The sequence below is a fragment of the Chiloscyllium plagiosum genome, unplaced genomic scaffold (genome assembly GCF_037043375.1).
Source record: "Chiloscyllium plagiosum isolate Xiang-an unplaced genomic scaffold, Cpla_swu_hap1 HiC_scaffold_5, whole genome shotgun sequence".
NCBI lineage: Eukaryota > Metazoa > Chordata > Chondrichthyes > Orectolobiformes > Hemiscylliidae > Chiloscyllium > Chiloscyllium plagiosum.
This window is the reverse complement of record NW_028270143.1, coordinates 118,858,869-118,872,572: the sequence shown is the minus strand read 5'-3', so window position 1 is coordinate 118,872,572 and position 13,704 is coordinate 118,858,869. Positions and strand designations below refer to the sequence as shown.

Below are 13,704 nucleotides of genomic sequence, written 5' to 3'. Positions count from 1 at the left end.
TTTTATGTTTTCTTCACCATTATTATGGACTAAGGCCGCACTCAAATCTTTGTCTCTCTTTCAAAGTCAACACTAAACTTTCTAATGCCTCACAGAGATAGTACATGGGAAATCAATCTCTATTATTCCCAGAGTCTTCATAAAAGTTTAAAATGTTATCAAAGTATGTTAAGTCCCTAATTTACTTGTCTGATAGCCTTAGGTGAGCAAGGTTTCTCTACTTAACAAGAACTGTTATTAATCACATATAAATAGATTCTAACCACAGGTAAACAACTTCAAATTGTCAACTTGTTAGTTCTGTGTTAAAACTCTAACCCATATCTAAACCCCACCATACACATATAAACAAAAAAATGGTGTTATGGGTAGAGGGAAAGAAGTACTGGTGAAACATTTAAATAGCACCAGTCCTCAGAATTCCAGAAAGTGTTCCTTTTCTTCCCAAGTCCTTCAGTGCTCTCACTTCCCCCACAGAAGCCACAAGGTGACTGGTTCATAAATTATGAAGTTGCTGATTTATTGGTAGAAAGTAACAGCTTGAGGCAACTGGTGACAGAAATCTCCAGCTTCAGGCATTTTCACTGAAGAACACCTCTTGGCCCACCCTTCCAGAGGCCCTCAGGTTGGCTACTGTTCAGCTACCAGGAACCAATCAGACAGTCGTCACCAGTTGATGACCTTTTGCATCCATAACTGGCCAAATTGTCACAACCCAATCAGCTACCTGTTACCAGCCGAACTTCACTTTATATACATACCCTAGTGCTGTACCATCTATTTATACTCTGCCCCCACTGCTTGTAAAGCAACAGTCAAGCACGACTTCCAATGAGATTCAGTAACTTGCTTTTTAAAAGTACAGCAATTCCTTCTTCAGTCCTTTGTAGTAAACCTCAGCCTATAATCAAATTAAAGGACAATAAAGTGTGGTCTCTACTGCATACATTGAAATGGAGAGCATGCCCTGAAATAGATCAAACACTGAACTAAGAGTGCACACTCTGAAATAAATTGCTCGGACTAAAATTTAGCGCATGCCTGACCTTTAGCATGCACATTAAAATAGGCTGCCCACTCAGAAATAATATGTGCATTGCGAAATAAAGCACACACACACTGAAGTGAACTGCACACTCTCAAATAGAGAGCAGATTTCAAAATAGAATACATACAATGAAATAAGTCAGACACAATGAACTTGAGCGTGCACACTAAATTACAGACCACACACTGAACTAGAACAGGCACAATGAACAAGAATGAATGCATTATACTAGAGCACACACACTGAAATTGTCAGCACACACTGACATTGGTAATATATACGCTGTAGCAGATTGTGATCACAGTGTTACCTTTTTTACACACCTGTAAGAGTTTCTACAGTCCATTTTTAATGTTTTTTTTTGCTACATTCTAACTCTATTCTTCCTTTTCATATCCATTCTGTTTCTTGATCCTCCTTTACTGCATTTTAAAAGCTTCCCAATCTTCAGGCTTACTTCTGGCAAGTTAATAAGACTTTTCTTTATATCTTGTACAATCCTTGACTTCCTTTCGAGTCATGGTTGACTAACCTTTTAGAGTTTTTGCAGCAATGTATATTGCTGTAAGCCCTATAACAGTCCTTTAAAAACTATCCATTACATTAAAGGGTCATGCCTTTCAATATGTATTTTTCCAATCTATCCTCAGAAATTTGCCCCTCATGCCTTCAAAATTTTAATTATTCAAATTTGGCATTCTCACTTCCTCAATTTCGAACATAATGTAAAATTCTTTCATATTGTTAATCGGATGCTTTCTCTTCACAAGTGCTGCCTGACCTGTTGAGTTTCTCCAGCCATTTCTATTTTTGTTTCAGATTTTCAGCATCTTTGTTTTATGTAAGATTGTTGATTAGGCCTTTTTTATTACGTAATACTAGATCTAAAATAGTTGCCTTATAGGTGACTCCTTACCATTCTGTCCGAGAGAACAAGTCCTAACACATTCCAAAAACTTGTCCTCCACAGATTTAGTGTTCAATTGCTTTACATCTTTATGCAGACTGAAGTCACTCACGATAACTGTGTTGCCCATACTACATGCATCTCTTGATTAATAGCATGCCCTACATTAGTATTGCTTCTGATAAATAACTCCAATACAATGTCTGCTGCCCTTTGTTCCAGCCAAAAAGATTGCACAAATTAATTTTCCGATCTAAAATGCTCCTTTACTAATGTACTGAACCCACCTTGTATTATCAGCTCCACCTCGTTTTCTTCCTTATCTGTCCTTCCTAAATGTCGAATATCCTTGAATATTCAGTTCCCAGTCCTGGTCACCATGCAGTCATGTTCCTGTAATGGTAATTATATTGTAACCATTTAACTCAATATATGCCTCTAGATTATCTATCTTGCTGCAAATGCTTTACACATTCAGTAAGAGCACTCTTAACTTTGACTTTTTGGAATTATTCCGCATTTGATTTGGAGACGCCAGTATTGGACTGGGGTGGACAAAGTTAAAAATCACACAACACCAGGTTATAGTCCAACAGGTTTATTCGGAAGCACTAGCTTTTGGAGCGCTGCTCCTTCATCAGGTGGTTGTGGAGAATAAGATTGTAAGATACAGAATTTATAGCAAACGTTTACAGTGTGATGTAACTGAAATTATATATTGAAAAAGACACGGACTGTTTGTTACTTGCAGAATTACATTTTACTTTGTTCAAAAACCGCATGAATCCAGTAAGATTCTGTAAATCCCTTTTTAAAATTAGAATCAGTCTGACCATTGTGGCACAGATAGCCTCACAGGGAGTTAACACCTTCAATACCTTATGTGGGCCGACATTACACCAATTGTTAAAGTGCCCTTGAGAATGTAACATTTAAAAAAAAGGTTTTGCGATTTACATAGGAAAGAACTGAAACCTACATGGTCATTCCAAAAGATGAGACAAAACAAACAATCCAGGTCTTTTTCAATATATAATTTCAGTTCTATCACACTGTAAACTGTTGCTATAAATTCTGTGTCTTACAATCTCATTCTCCACAACCACCTGATGAAGGAGCAGCGTTCTGAAAGCTAGTGCTTCCCAAATAAACCTGTTGGACGATAACCTGGTGTTGTGTGAATTTTAACTTTGCATTTGAGCCATACACTGAACTCGAGAGAATATGTTGAGCGAGAATGCAGATATGGAAATAGAGGCCACATTCTGAACGACAGCTCAACACACTGAAATACAACACATTTAACTAGTACCCACACAGTAAAATATAATCCACGCTGTGAGGTCAAGTACACACTCTGAACTAGAGCACCTGAACTAAAAGCAACGTACCCAGTGAATTAGAGCGCACACACAGAGATTGAGTGCGCGTATTGAGCTACAGAACACACTGAAATTTGGGCTCAAACTGAAATGTAGCATAATCACTGATACTGACCATGATCGTGGCAAGCACACCATCCTGGAGGAGTCTCAGGATTCGAATGTACTTTTCAGGGCAGCCTTAGGCAGATGGGACATCCCACAGGCGTTCCCTCGAGACCGAGTCAAAGGCTTTGGTGAGGTCGATGAATGCCATGTACAAAGGTTAAAGTGGCTCATGACATCTTTCTTGGAGCTGTCGCATAGTGCAGATCATGGTGCATGTTCCAAGTGATGATCTAAAACCAGCCTTTGTCTCCAGCTGTTCATGACAGCTGGCGGGTGAGGACTTTTTCCCCTGTTCCCAACAGGAAAATCCCATGAAAGTTTCCGCATTCAGATCCATCGCCTTTCCTTTCTGTAGATGGTAACGATTGCTGAGTCTCTGAAGTTTGCTGTACGTCTTCATTTATCCAGATCTTGATGAGAAGTTGATGCAGTTGGTAATGGAGCAGGCTACCTCCAATTTTGTAGACCTCGGCTTTTATTCCATTGAGTCCAGCGGCCTTGGTGTTTTTCAAGGTTTGTTGGCTTCCTTGACTTCTTCAAGTGTTGGAATTTTGCTGAGGGAGTTATCAACAAGCTGTTTTGGAATGTTAGGCGAAAGTGGGTACTGCAGATGCTGGTAGTTAGAGTCTAGATTAGAGTGATGCTGGAAAAGCACAGCAAATCAGGCAGCATCTGAGGAGCAGGCAAATAGACGTTTCGAGTAAAAGTCCTCCATCAGGCATTCCTGATGAAGGGCTTTTGTCCAAAATGTCGATTTTCCTGTTTTGGAATGTTGTTGATCACATACCTGCCAAATGGAATGGTTTGATTTAGAAGATCTAAAGCAACTTTCAAAGCCAACAGATGTGTAGAAATAGAAAAAAAGAGAAGAAAATGGAAAACGAGGCAGCAACACCAAAGCCCGATCTGCCATCTGGAATTACTTGTCCTGAATGTGGAAGAACTTTCAAAGCCAAGATTGGATTCATTAGCCACTTGAGAGCCCATAAATAGGTCAATGGAACGAAGACCATCATCCTCGACAATGAAACACTGATCTACAGCTCACACACTTCACCAGAGTGCACATACTGAAATAGAGCAACTCGCACATATCTGAACCAGAGTGCACAGTGTGGACTGGGACACAGACAGTGACCCAAAGCACACACACTGAAACAGTGTGCTCACACATGAACTGCAATGCACACTAAAGTAAGGGATGAACTGAAAAATAAGCTGATCAAAAGTCTTTAAAAACTTAATTTCATTTTTTAAGGGATCCACATCAATGAAATCCTCCATCAACGTTTTAATCACAGTGGAATCAGTTTAATTTCAAAATGGATATGACAATAGTAACGAGATTCAATCAGGAGACAAGCTGGGAAACAATGGAATTATAACCATCAGGTCAATAACACACACACACATCTCTTCCAGTTGGTTGCTCCAGGCCAATGTAACAATCCTTTAAATGTGACAGTCTTAGCAATTAAATCTGTCCATACATAGTCAGGCCATTGAATGGCCAAAGATGATCACTGTTTACACCCACCCACTCTCCCTGCTCTACAAAAGGTGAATAACGACCACTGTTAAACATTGACAATACCTATTGCTGTACGTGCGCAGGTCTGATTTTGGAAGGAAAATTCCTTCTAGCTACAGAGCTATATATCAAAGAGCACAGATTAGCTCATGGAGCAAGCGAGGGAACAGCGCGTGTGAGTTGGGTAGTGATGCTAATGGCACTCGGTGAGAATTTCGTTGCTGGGACAACATGCCTTTGGGCTGAGGCATTGAGCCGAGACGCTGCGCATCGCTATCAGATGAACAGGACAGATCCCTCTGCCCTATTGGAAGACAAGCATACATGTTCACCCCAGTCTTTTAACCAATACTTATTCCTGAACCGACAGGAGTAAAAGAAATCAGAAATTAACAAGTGTGTTTTGTGGCATCTTGCTGTGCACATAAGTTGTCTCCGTGTTTCTGACATAGCAATGATTGTTTTTGTTTGCTCTGGGGATTGTGGGTGTCACTGGCTGGAAAAGCATTTATTGTCTGTCTCTAATTGCTTCAGAAAAGATGATGGTGAGCTGTCTCCTTCTGTCACTGCAGCCCAGTAGGCGTTGTTACTGTTGGGCAAGTGGGGAGTTCTAGGATTCTGACCCAGGGGTAGTTAAGGAATGGCAAGATAGTTCCATTTCAAGGTGGTGATTGACTTAAAGAGCACCCTGAAGCTAATGGTGATCCACACTCGTTGAGAAGTGCCTTGTGATATCTTGAGTTCCCAAGACAGGGCTGTCCAAATATAAGGTCTTCTCCCAGGTATTCTGTTAGATTAGATTAGATTACTTACAGTGTGGAAACAGGACCTTCAGCCCAACAAGTCCACACCAATCCTCCGAAGAGCAACCCACCCTCCTCTGATTAATGTACCTAACACTATGGGCAATTTAACACGGCCAATTCACCTGACCTGCACATCTTTGGACTGTGGGAGGAAACCGGAGCACCTGGAGGAAACCCACGTAGACACGGGGAGAATGTGCAAACTCCACACAGACAGTCACCCAAGGCCTGGAATTGAACCTGGGACCCTGGTGCTGTGAGGCAGTAGTGCTAACCACCGAGCCACCATGCAAGGTCCCTTCTGGCTACAGTTTGGTGTGTAGTCACACTCTGATTTCGAGAGATGGTGAGGGGGCAGCATTCAGGTACAATGCTGCCAAGATGACAGAACTTAATAGTGCTGTAGTCTCTGTGTATTATACCCTTACAATCACTGGGGATGCACTTAGCGTGCCAAGCTTTTTGTTGGTTTGAGTAATATCCCAATGGTTCCACTGTTCCCATGCTTTCCTGAGTATGTTTTCAGATCTTATAAAACAAGATTTTCCGAAGGATTTTGATAAAATCCCCCAAGGGAGGCTGGTTAGAAAGATTAAAGCACATGGGATAGCAGGTAAATCACTGGCACGGATGAATGATTGGCTAACAGACAGAAACAGGGAGTAACAATGATTGGCTCATTCTCATGTTGGCAGGCTGTTAACGAGTGGGGTACCTCACGGATTAGTACTTGCACCCCAGCTGTTCACAATATACATCAACGATATGAAGGTGGGCACCAAAGGTAATATTTCCGTATTTGCAGATGATACAAAGGTAAGTGGAAATGTGTGTCATGAGAAAGATGTATAACAGCTTTAGGAAGTCTAGGATGGGTTAACAAAAGGGCAAGTATATGGCTGAGGAATGTAATGTGGAAAAATGTGAGGTCATCCACTTTGGTCAGAGACATAGATGTGCAGAGTATGTTATAAATGGTGAGAGATTGGAAAGTGCTGAAGCACAAAGAGAGTTAAGTGGCCTTCTGGGTAAGTCACGGAAGGGTGGCACGCAGGTGCAGCAAGCTATGTGGAAGGCTAATGGAATGTCAGCCTTTATCAGAAGAAGATTTGAGGGCAGGAATAGTGAAATCTTGCTTCAATGGGAGCTTAATATATCACATTATGTGCAATTTTGGTCTTCTTACATCAGGAACAATATTACTGCCAGAGAGGGAGTGCAACAAAAGTTCACCAGATGTAATTCCAGGATATCACGACTGTCCTATGAAGAGATATTGAGCAAACTGAGTCTGTGCCGTCTCTAGTTTCAATGAATCGAAGTTTATCTAATTGAAACTTAGAAAATACTGACAGGGTAAATGGAAGTAAGATGTTTCCCCTGGTTTGGGTATGATTTTAAAATAAGGAGGGATGCCTGTTAGGTCTGAAATGACGAGAACGTTTGAAATTGTCCATCGCAGAGAGCAGTGGAGGCTCAGTCTTTGAGTATGTTTGCAGTAGAGATTGATAGATTTCTGATTACCCATGATGCGCAGGACTACCGGCCTCGGGTGGGTAAAAAGCATCATCACACTGAATGGCAGGGCAGGCTGGATGGGCTGAGTGGCCTGCTTCTGTTCCTCAGAGACTAGAAGATGTAGCGGACATATATTAGGAAAAGATAGATAGAGTGGCTATCCTTTCTCTTGAGAAAAACCTGAGTGGGTGGGCTCTTTAAAATTTTGAAAGTCTCAGTCTAGATTCTGGGTCTGTCTTTACTGGCCCAATCCTTACCTCCATGAGAGAAGGCTGTCTTACTCTTAGGAGTTCCATCAAATTTTATTTATTTTTATTTATTTACTTACCATGATACTGCAGTGGTCGATGTTTGAATGCAACAAGGTCTGGGTAATATCCAGGTTTGGGCTGACAAACGGCAAGTAACATTCACGCCACACGAATGCCAGGCTATGACCATCACCAATAAGAAATAATCTAACTACCGTCCTTTAGCATTCAATGGTGTTATTATCATTGAATCCCCCACTATCAACATCCCTGGGGTTATCATTGATCAGAAACTGAACTGGACTTGCTATATAAGTGCAATGACTGTCAGAGCAGGTCAGAGGCGAGAAATACTGCGGTGAGTAACTCACCTCCTAACTCCCCAAAGCCTTTCCACCTTTTACAAGGCACAAGTCAGGAATGTGATGGAATATTCCCCTCCTTGCCTGGATTGGTGCAGCTCCAACAACATTCGAGAAGCTTGACACTATCCAGGACAAAGCAGCCTGCTTGATTGGCACCACACCCACAAGCATCCATTCCCTCCACCCCAGTAGCAGCAGTGTGTGCTATCTACAAAATGCACTGCAGCAATTCACCAAAGATCCTCAGACAGCACCTTCCAAACCCATGACCACTTCCATCGAGAAGGACGAGGGCAGCAGATATATTGGAACACCACCACCTTCCAATTCCCCTCCAAACCAGTCACCATCCTGACTTGGAAATATAATTGCCGTTCCTTCATTTGTCGCTGGGGCAAAATCCTGAAATTCCCCTCCCTGAGGGCATTGTGGGTCAACCCACAGCAGGTGGACTGAAGTGATTCAAGAAGGTGGCTCCCCACCACCTTCTCAAGAGGCAACTAGGGACGGGCAATAAATACTGGGCCTATCTTACAATGTACACATCCCATGAGTGAATTTTAAAAACTTATAGAAAATACTGAACTCTGTAATACAGCTCTGAGCTGGTTTCATCGGAGTCTAGGTAGCATATGGCTGCTCATGTCAATGTTACCACATCTCATACATCAGCATGTCATTAACATATGCATTTTACAGAAATACTGCATTGTGATGATACTCATTTGGTTCCTCATGCCTGCATTGGTTCTATTACCTAATGCCAATCTCCTGCCTTGTCCCCATATCCCTGCACACCATTTCTATCCAAGTCATCATCCAAAACCTTCTTAAATTTCTCAGTGTCTTACTATGGGCTCATCACTTTCAAATGAACCTCTAACCTGGGACTGAAAGGTCAGAATATTACCAACTCAGCCATGGGAGAAACCGACAATATTAATTCATAAATTCTTTATAGATTTATTCTGGAATTTCAGTCTGCACCATTTTACCTCAAAGATATTGATTCATTCACGTTAAAAACAAAAGATTTTTGCTGAATGATCAGAGAGAAATTTCAGATGAACGTATTGAGTATTCAAGGCTTAATCCATGAGTGTTTTGAGTTTGTTATAACATTCCATTACAATCAAGAACGTGCAAGAGATTTTTTTTCTCTTCAATGTTCCCTGGTGACCTGTTGTGGAGTGACTTCTGAAATGAAAATGTCTCTCATTTTATTTAGTTTGCAATTGTAAGAAATCACTTTTTTTCGGATTATGGACTGATAGTAAGAAAATTGCTTTAAAAAGGAGAGAATGTAGACAGAGCTGTTTCCAGTGTTGCTGAAACAAATACAGCTGACACATGCATGTGAAAAAGTATTGGTCTTTGGAGTCAAGTCAAAGTAGGATCATTTTAAGTGGGTTTGGGAGAACTCAGCTGAGCAACAAGCTTTGGTTCATATGTAATTTGTACAAGACGCCGGTTTAACCTCAACTGAAATGTTGTAGCTAGTCATTCCTGCCACACTTTCGGAAGCACGTGGAGACATGGGAGAGTACAGAAAATATTCCTGAGAATAGATCCGGGAGATAGATTTGGGAGAAATTGGGGCAGTTTTCCTTCAAGATAAGAATGCTCAAAGGGGACTTGGTGGAGACATTCAAAACCATGAGGGGTCTGACTGGAGGGTACATGTTATGAAAGGATGGAGAATAAGCTTTTTTATATCGGGAGTGGTTAGGGTCAGGAATGCACAGTCTGGGAGTGGATGTACTCACAAAGGGAATTAGACAGTTATTTGTAAAAGGAATAATGTGCAGGGCTGTGCAGAACAGGTTAGAGAGTGGCACAAAGTGAAATGATCATTCATATATCAGGTACAAGCACAGTGTACTGAAAGGTCTCCCCCTGTGCAGTAAGCGTTCTATGACACTGCACATCAGTAACAACAACAACATGTATATAGCACCTTTATCAAAGTAAGGCATTTCACAGAGGCACAATCCAACACAATCTGTCCATGAGCCACAAGAGGATATAGTAGTATTTAACAGGCTACTGTCTATCTATCTGTTCAATTAGGCAGCAGGAGACTTTCAGATCTTTATAAGGAGTTTGATCCTAAGTGTGGATTCTAGCACATCACAGTTTCCACCTTTCCCTTTGGAACCCTTTCCCTGCACTGGGCAAGGCCCCAGCTCCTGAAGGCAAAATCCACACATGAACTGCCCACCATTAACTCTGGAGCTGTTCTGGCTGAGCTTTAAAGGGACTAGCATTTCCAAGACTGATAGTGTCTCCAAAACAAGCTCCAAGTGGTAGGTTTTAGGGAGTTTTTGAAAGTGCAGGGGGGAGAAAGGAAGGTTTAGAGTGCATATTCCCAACTTTCAGGATTATGAAAATGTGGGAGTTGATTGTAGCGGTCCGAGAGGAAGGAACTGGAGGCACACAGAGATCCTGGTGGGGCCTATAGGCTGGACGAGCAGTGTAGCACCCATAGTGACCGATGTCCTGGTCAGAACCTTCCACATTTCTGCGTTTTGCTCTTCACTTTTATCTTGTTCCCATTCTGCAAAAGACCCACGACTCAGCTGAACGTTATCACTGCTGTTCAGCCGCACAGTAGTACTCACCAGTGCTGAGAGAGTCGATCAGTTCACACCTTCTTCTCAGAGTGTTCCATGGGGACTTTCCGAACAGAGTCTGATTGCCCAGCTCTTCTGCTGTTTCCCAGTTTCAAACACTAACTCGCTGGAGTCATAAGAATGCTGTCTCCAGGAGTAACATTGTGTCGTTGTGATAGCAGACCACTCGTCTGAGTGTTCATTCAGATCCACAGAGACCCACTGACCAGTGCCTCAAGATGCCAAGCTTTTTTTTTATGAGTTTAGAATGGGTAGGATCTGGTCTAAACCCAGCGTCTCAACATGCTGAGGGGATTCACAGGATCCCCACGGACAGAACCCTTCCTCTGGTGGGGAAAAGCCAAATGGGGAGCAGCACAGACTAGCACTTAAAGTCTTGACATTGAGGATTGAAATTAGGAAATGATTTTAAAGGTAAACTACCTTTAAAATGGAACTGCCTCCCCCGAAATAGGGTTTGGCTTAACTAAAGAGTCACAGAGATGGAAACAGACCCTTTGGTCCAACTACTCCATGCTGTCCAGATATCCCAAATTAATCTAGTCCCATTTGCCAACACTTGACCCATAATCCTCTAAACCCTTCCTATTCATATACCCATCCAGATGCCTTTTAAATGTTGCAATTGGACCAGCCTCCACCACTTCCTCTGGCAGCTCACTCCATGCATGCGCTTCACTCTGTATAAAAAAGCTACCCCTTAGGTCCCTTCTTTATCTTTATCCTCTCATCTTAAACCTATGCCCTCTAGATTTGGACTCCCCTACCCTGGGAAAAAGACCTTGGCTATTCACCCTAACCATGCCCCTCATGATTTTGTAAACCTCTATAAGGTCACCCCTCAGCCTCCGACGTTCCAGGGAAAACAGCCCCAGCCTGTTCAGCCTCTCCCTGTAGGTCAAATCCTCCAACCCTGGCAACATCCTTGTAAATCTTTTCTGAACACTTTCAAGTTTCATAACATCCTTCCGACAGGAAGGAGACCAGAATTGCACGCAATATTCCAACAGTGGCCTAACCAATATCCTATACAGCCGCAACATGACCTCCCAACTCCCATACAGGTCATTCCGCTAAAACGGACGCTTCATCAGCGTGAAATGGTTATAACATGATTGACGAATTGTGGACATTGTTTGGATAACACGAACTTTCTACTGAATGGGTTAGCAATTTTCCATGAGTGATCTTCTACTGTGTGATTTTCTGTTGCAGTTTTCCATAGTGTGCTTTTCGATCACACAAGGTTGCAGAGGAACTCAACTGTCCCATTATAGCAAAATGACCCGCACTCAATGCACTGACCAATAAAGGAAAGGATACCAAACGCCTTCTTCACTATCCTGTCTACCTGCGACTCCACTTTCAAGGAGCTATGAACCTGCACTCCAAGGTCTCCTTGTTCAGAAACACTCCCCAGGACCTTATCATTATAAACTTATAAGTCCTGCCTTGATTTGCCTTTCCAAAATGCAACACCTCACATTTATCTAAATTAAACTCCATCTGTCACTCCTCTGCCCATTGGCCCATCTGATCAAGGTTCCATGGTACTCTGAGTAACTTTTATCGCTGCTCACTACACCTCCAATTTTGTTGTCATCTGCAAACTTACCAAATATACCTCCTTTATTCACATCCAAATCATGTATATAAATGATAAGAAGCAGTGAACTAAGCACCGATCCTTGTGGCGCACCGCTGGTCACAGGCCTCCTGTCTGAAAGGCAACCCTCCACCACCACCCTCTGTCTGCTACCTTCGAGCCAGTTTGATTGTGTTGATGGCCTCAGTGATCCAAATGACCTACACCAGCTCCTGTTTCTTACAGCCACATGAAAGGTAATGACTTGTTTGTAATAGGTGTAGTCTCAGAATAAAAGGGGTGCCAATTTAAAACCGAGCTGAGGGGGAATGTCTTCTCTCATGGGGCTGAGTGTCTTTAGAACTCCTTGCCACAGAATATCGGAGCAGCTATGAAATTATTAAATGGTGGAGCAGGCTTTGGAGGCTGAACAGCCTCCTCCTGGTCTTTTGTTTTATCAAAGGCTCCGAAACTCTTGACCAGCGTTACAGCGGGCTTTTAAGAACTAAGTGATGAAGATAGGCTGGTACCATACTGATGGCCCATGAACTCACTGAGGGGAAAACTAAGGGCAGATGTGAAGCAGAATTTCAAAATAATGAAAGATAGGGAAAGCTGTGAAATAATTAAACTGCCTCTCCAATGACCAAAATTACCTAGTCAAGACTCACAGAGTCATAGAATCATTGAGGTGTACAGCACGGAAACAGACCCTTCGGCCCAACTTTGTCCATGCTGACCAGATATCCTAACCTAGTCGAGAGTGTGTGGTACTGGAAAAGCACAGCAGGTCAGGCAGCATCCCAGGAGCAGGAGAATCAATGTTTCGGACAGGAGTCCTTCATCAGGAAAGGGTTCCTGACAAAGGGCTCCTGCCCGAAATATTGATTCTCCTGCTCCTCGGATGCTGCCTGACCTGCTGTGCTTTTCCAGCATCACACACTCTCGACTCTGATCTCCAGCATCTGCAGTCCTCGCTTTCTCCTAGTTATCTTAACCTAATCTAGTCTTCCTATTCATATACCCATCCACACTCCAGGAGAAAATAATCAATTGGCATCTTTAAAAAGGGCCTGAATTGATGTCTGCTGAACGGAGATATCGAGGATCATGAATCAACTTAGTAGCATTCCTCAATTTTATTTCAGGGTAGTGAGGGGAATAAACTCATTTGTAATGGTGGATGGTAGGCACAGTGAGAGGGATAGAAGATCTTAACAGGCATTCTTTTGAGCTGCAATTGATTCTTTCATGATAGCCATCTGTAAAAAGCTTTCTGTAACTTGGTTTTACCCATTCCAGTAATTGTAGTCCCAGCACAGGCACAATGGATCGAATTGAGTGTTATCTGTTATCACACAGGGTCTCAGTTCCAGGAATTACTGCTCCACATTCAGTTCATGCTTTGTTTGATTTTAATAGCAAGATCTTGCAGCCTGATTGATTTCTTTTGTCTTCCGGAACTGCTGGATTTTCCCAGTTGAGTTTTTTTCACTGGTCAAGACTGGACTGACTGGACTTTAATTCAATTCAGGAGCCTGTTATTGTTTTCAATGGCCATGATCCTTGG

General features: G+C 42.3%; 1 protein-coding gene across 10 annotated transcripts in view; it reads right to left on the bottom strand.

The window, feature by feature from the left end:
* scn5lab (sodium channel, voltage gated, type V-like, alpha b) overlaps nt 1-13,704 on the bottom strand; it is a 469,981-nt gene that overhangs the window by 383,084 nt on the left and 73,193 nt on the right. For 8 of the 10 annotated variants that reach the window (XM_087987589.1, XM_087987588.1, XM_087987586.1 and 5 more), the window contains exon 2: nt 2,243-2,348. The exons of the other annotated variants lie outside the window; for them this stretch is intronic. The gene's annotated coding sequence lies outside the window, so the exon portion shown is untranslated. The remainder of the gene's footprint in view (nt 1-2,242; nt 2,349-13,704) is intronic. 10 annotated transcript variants of the gene reach the window in all.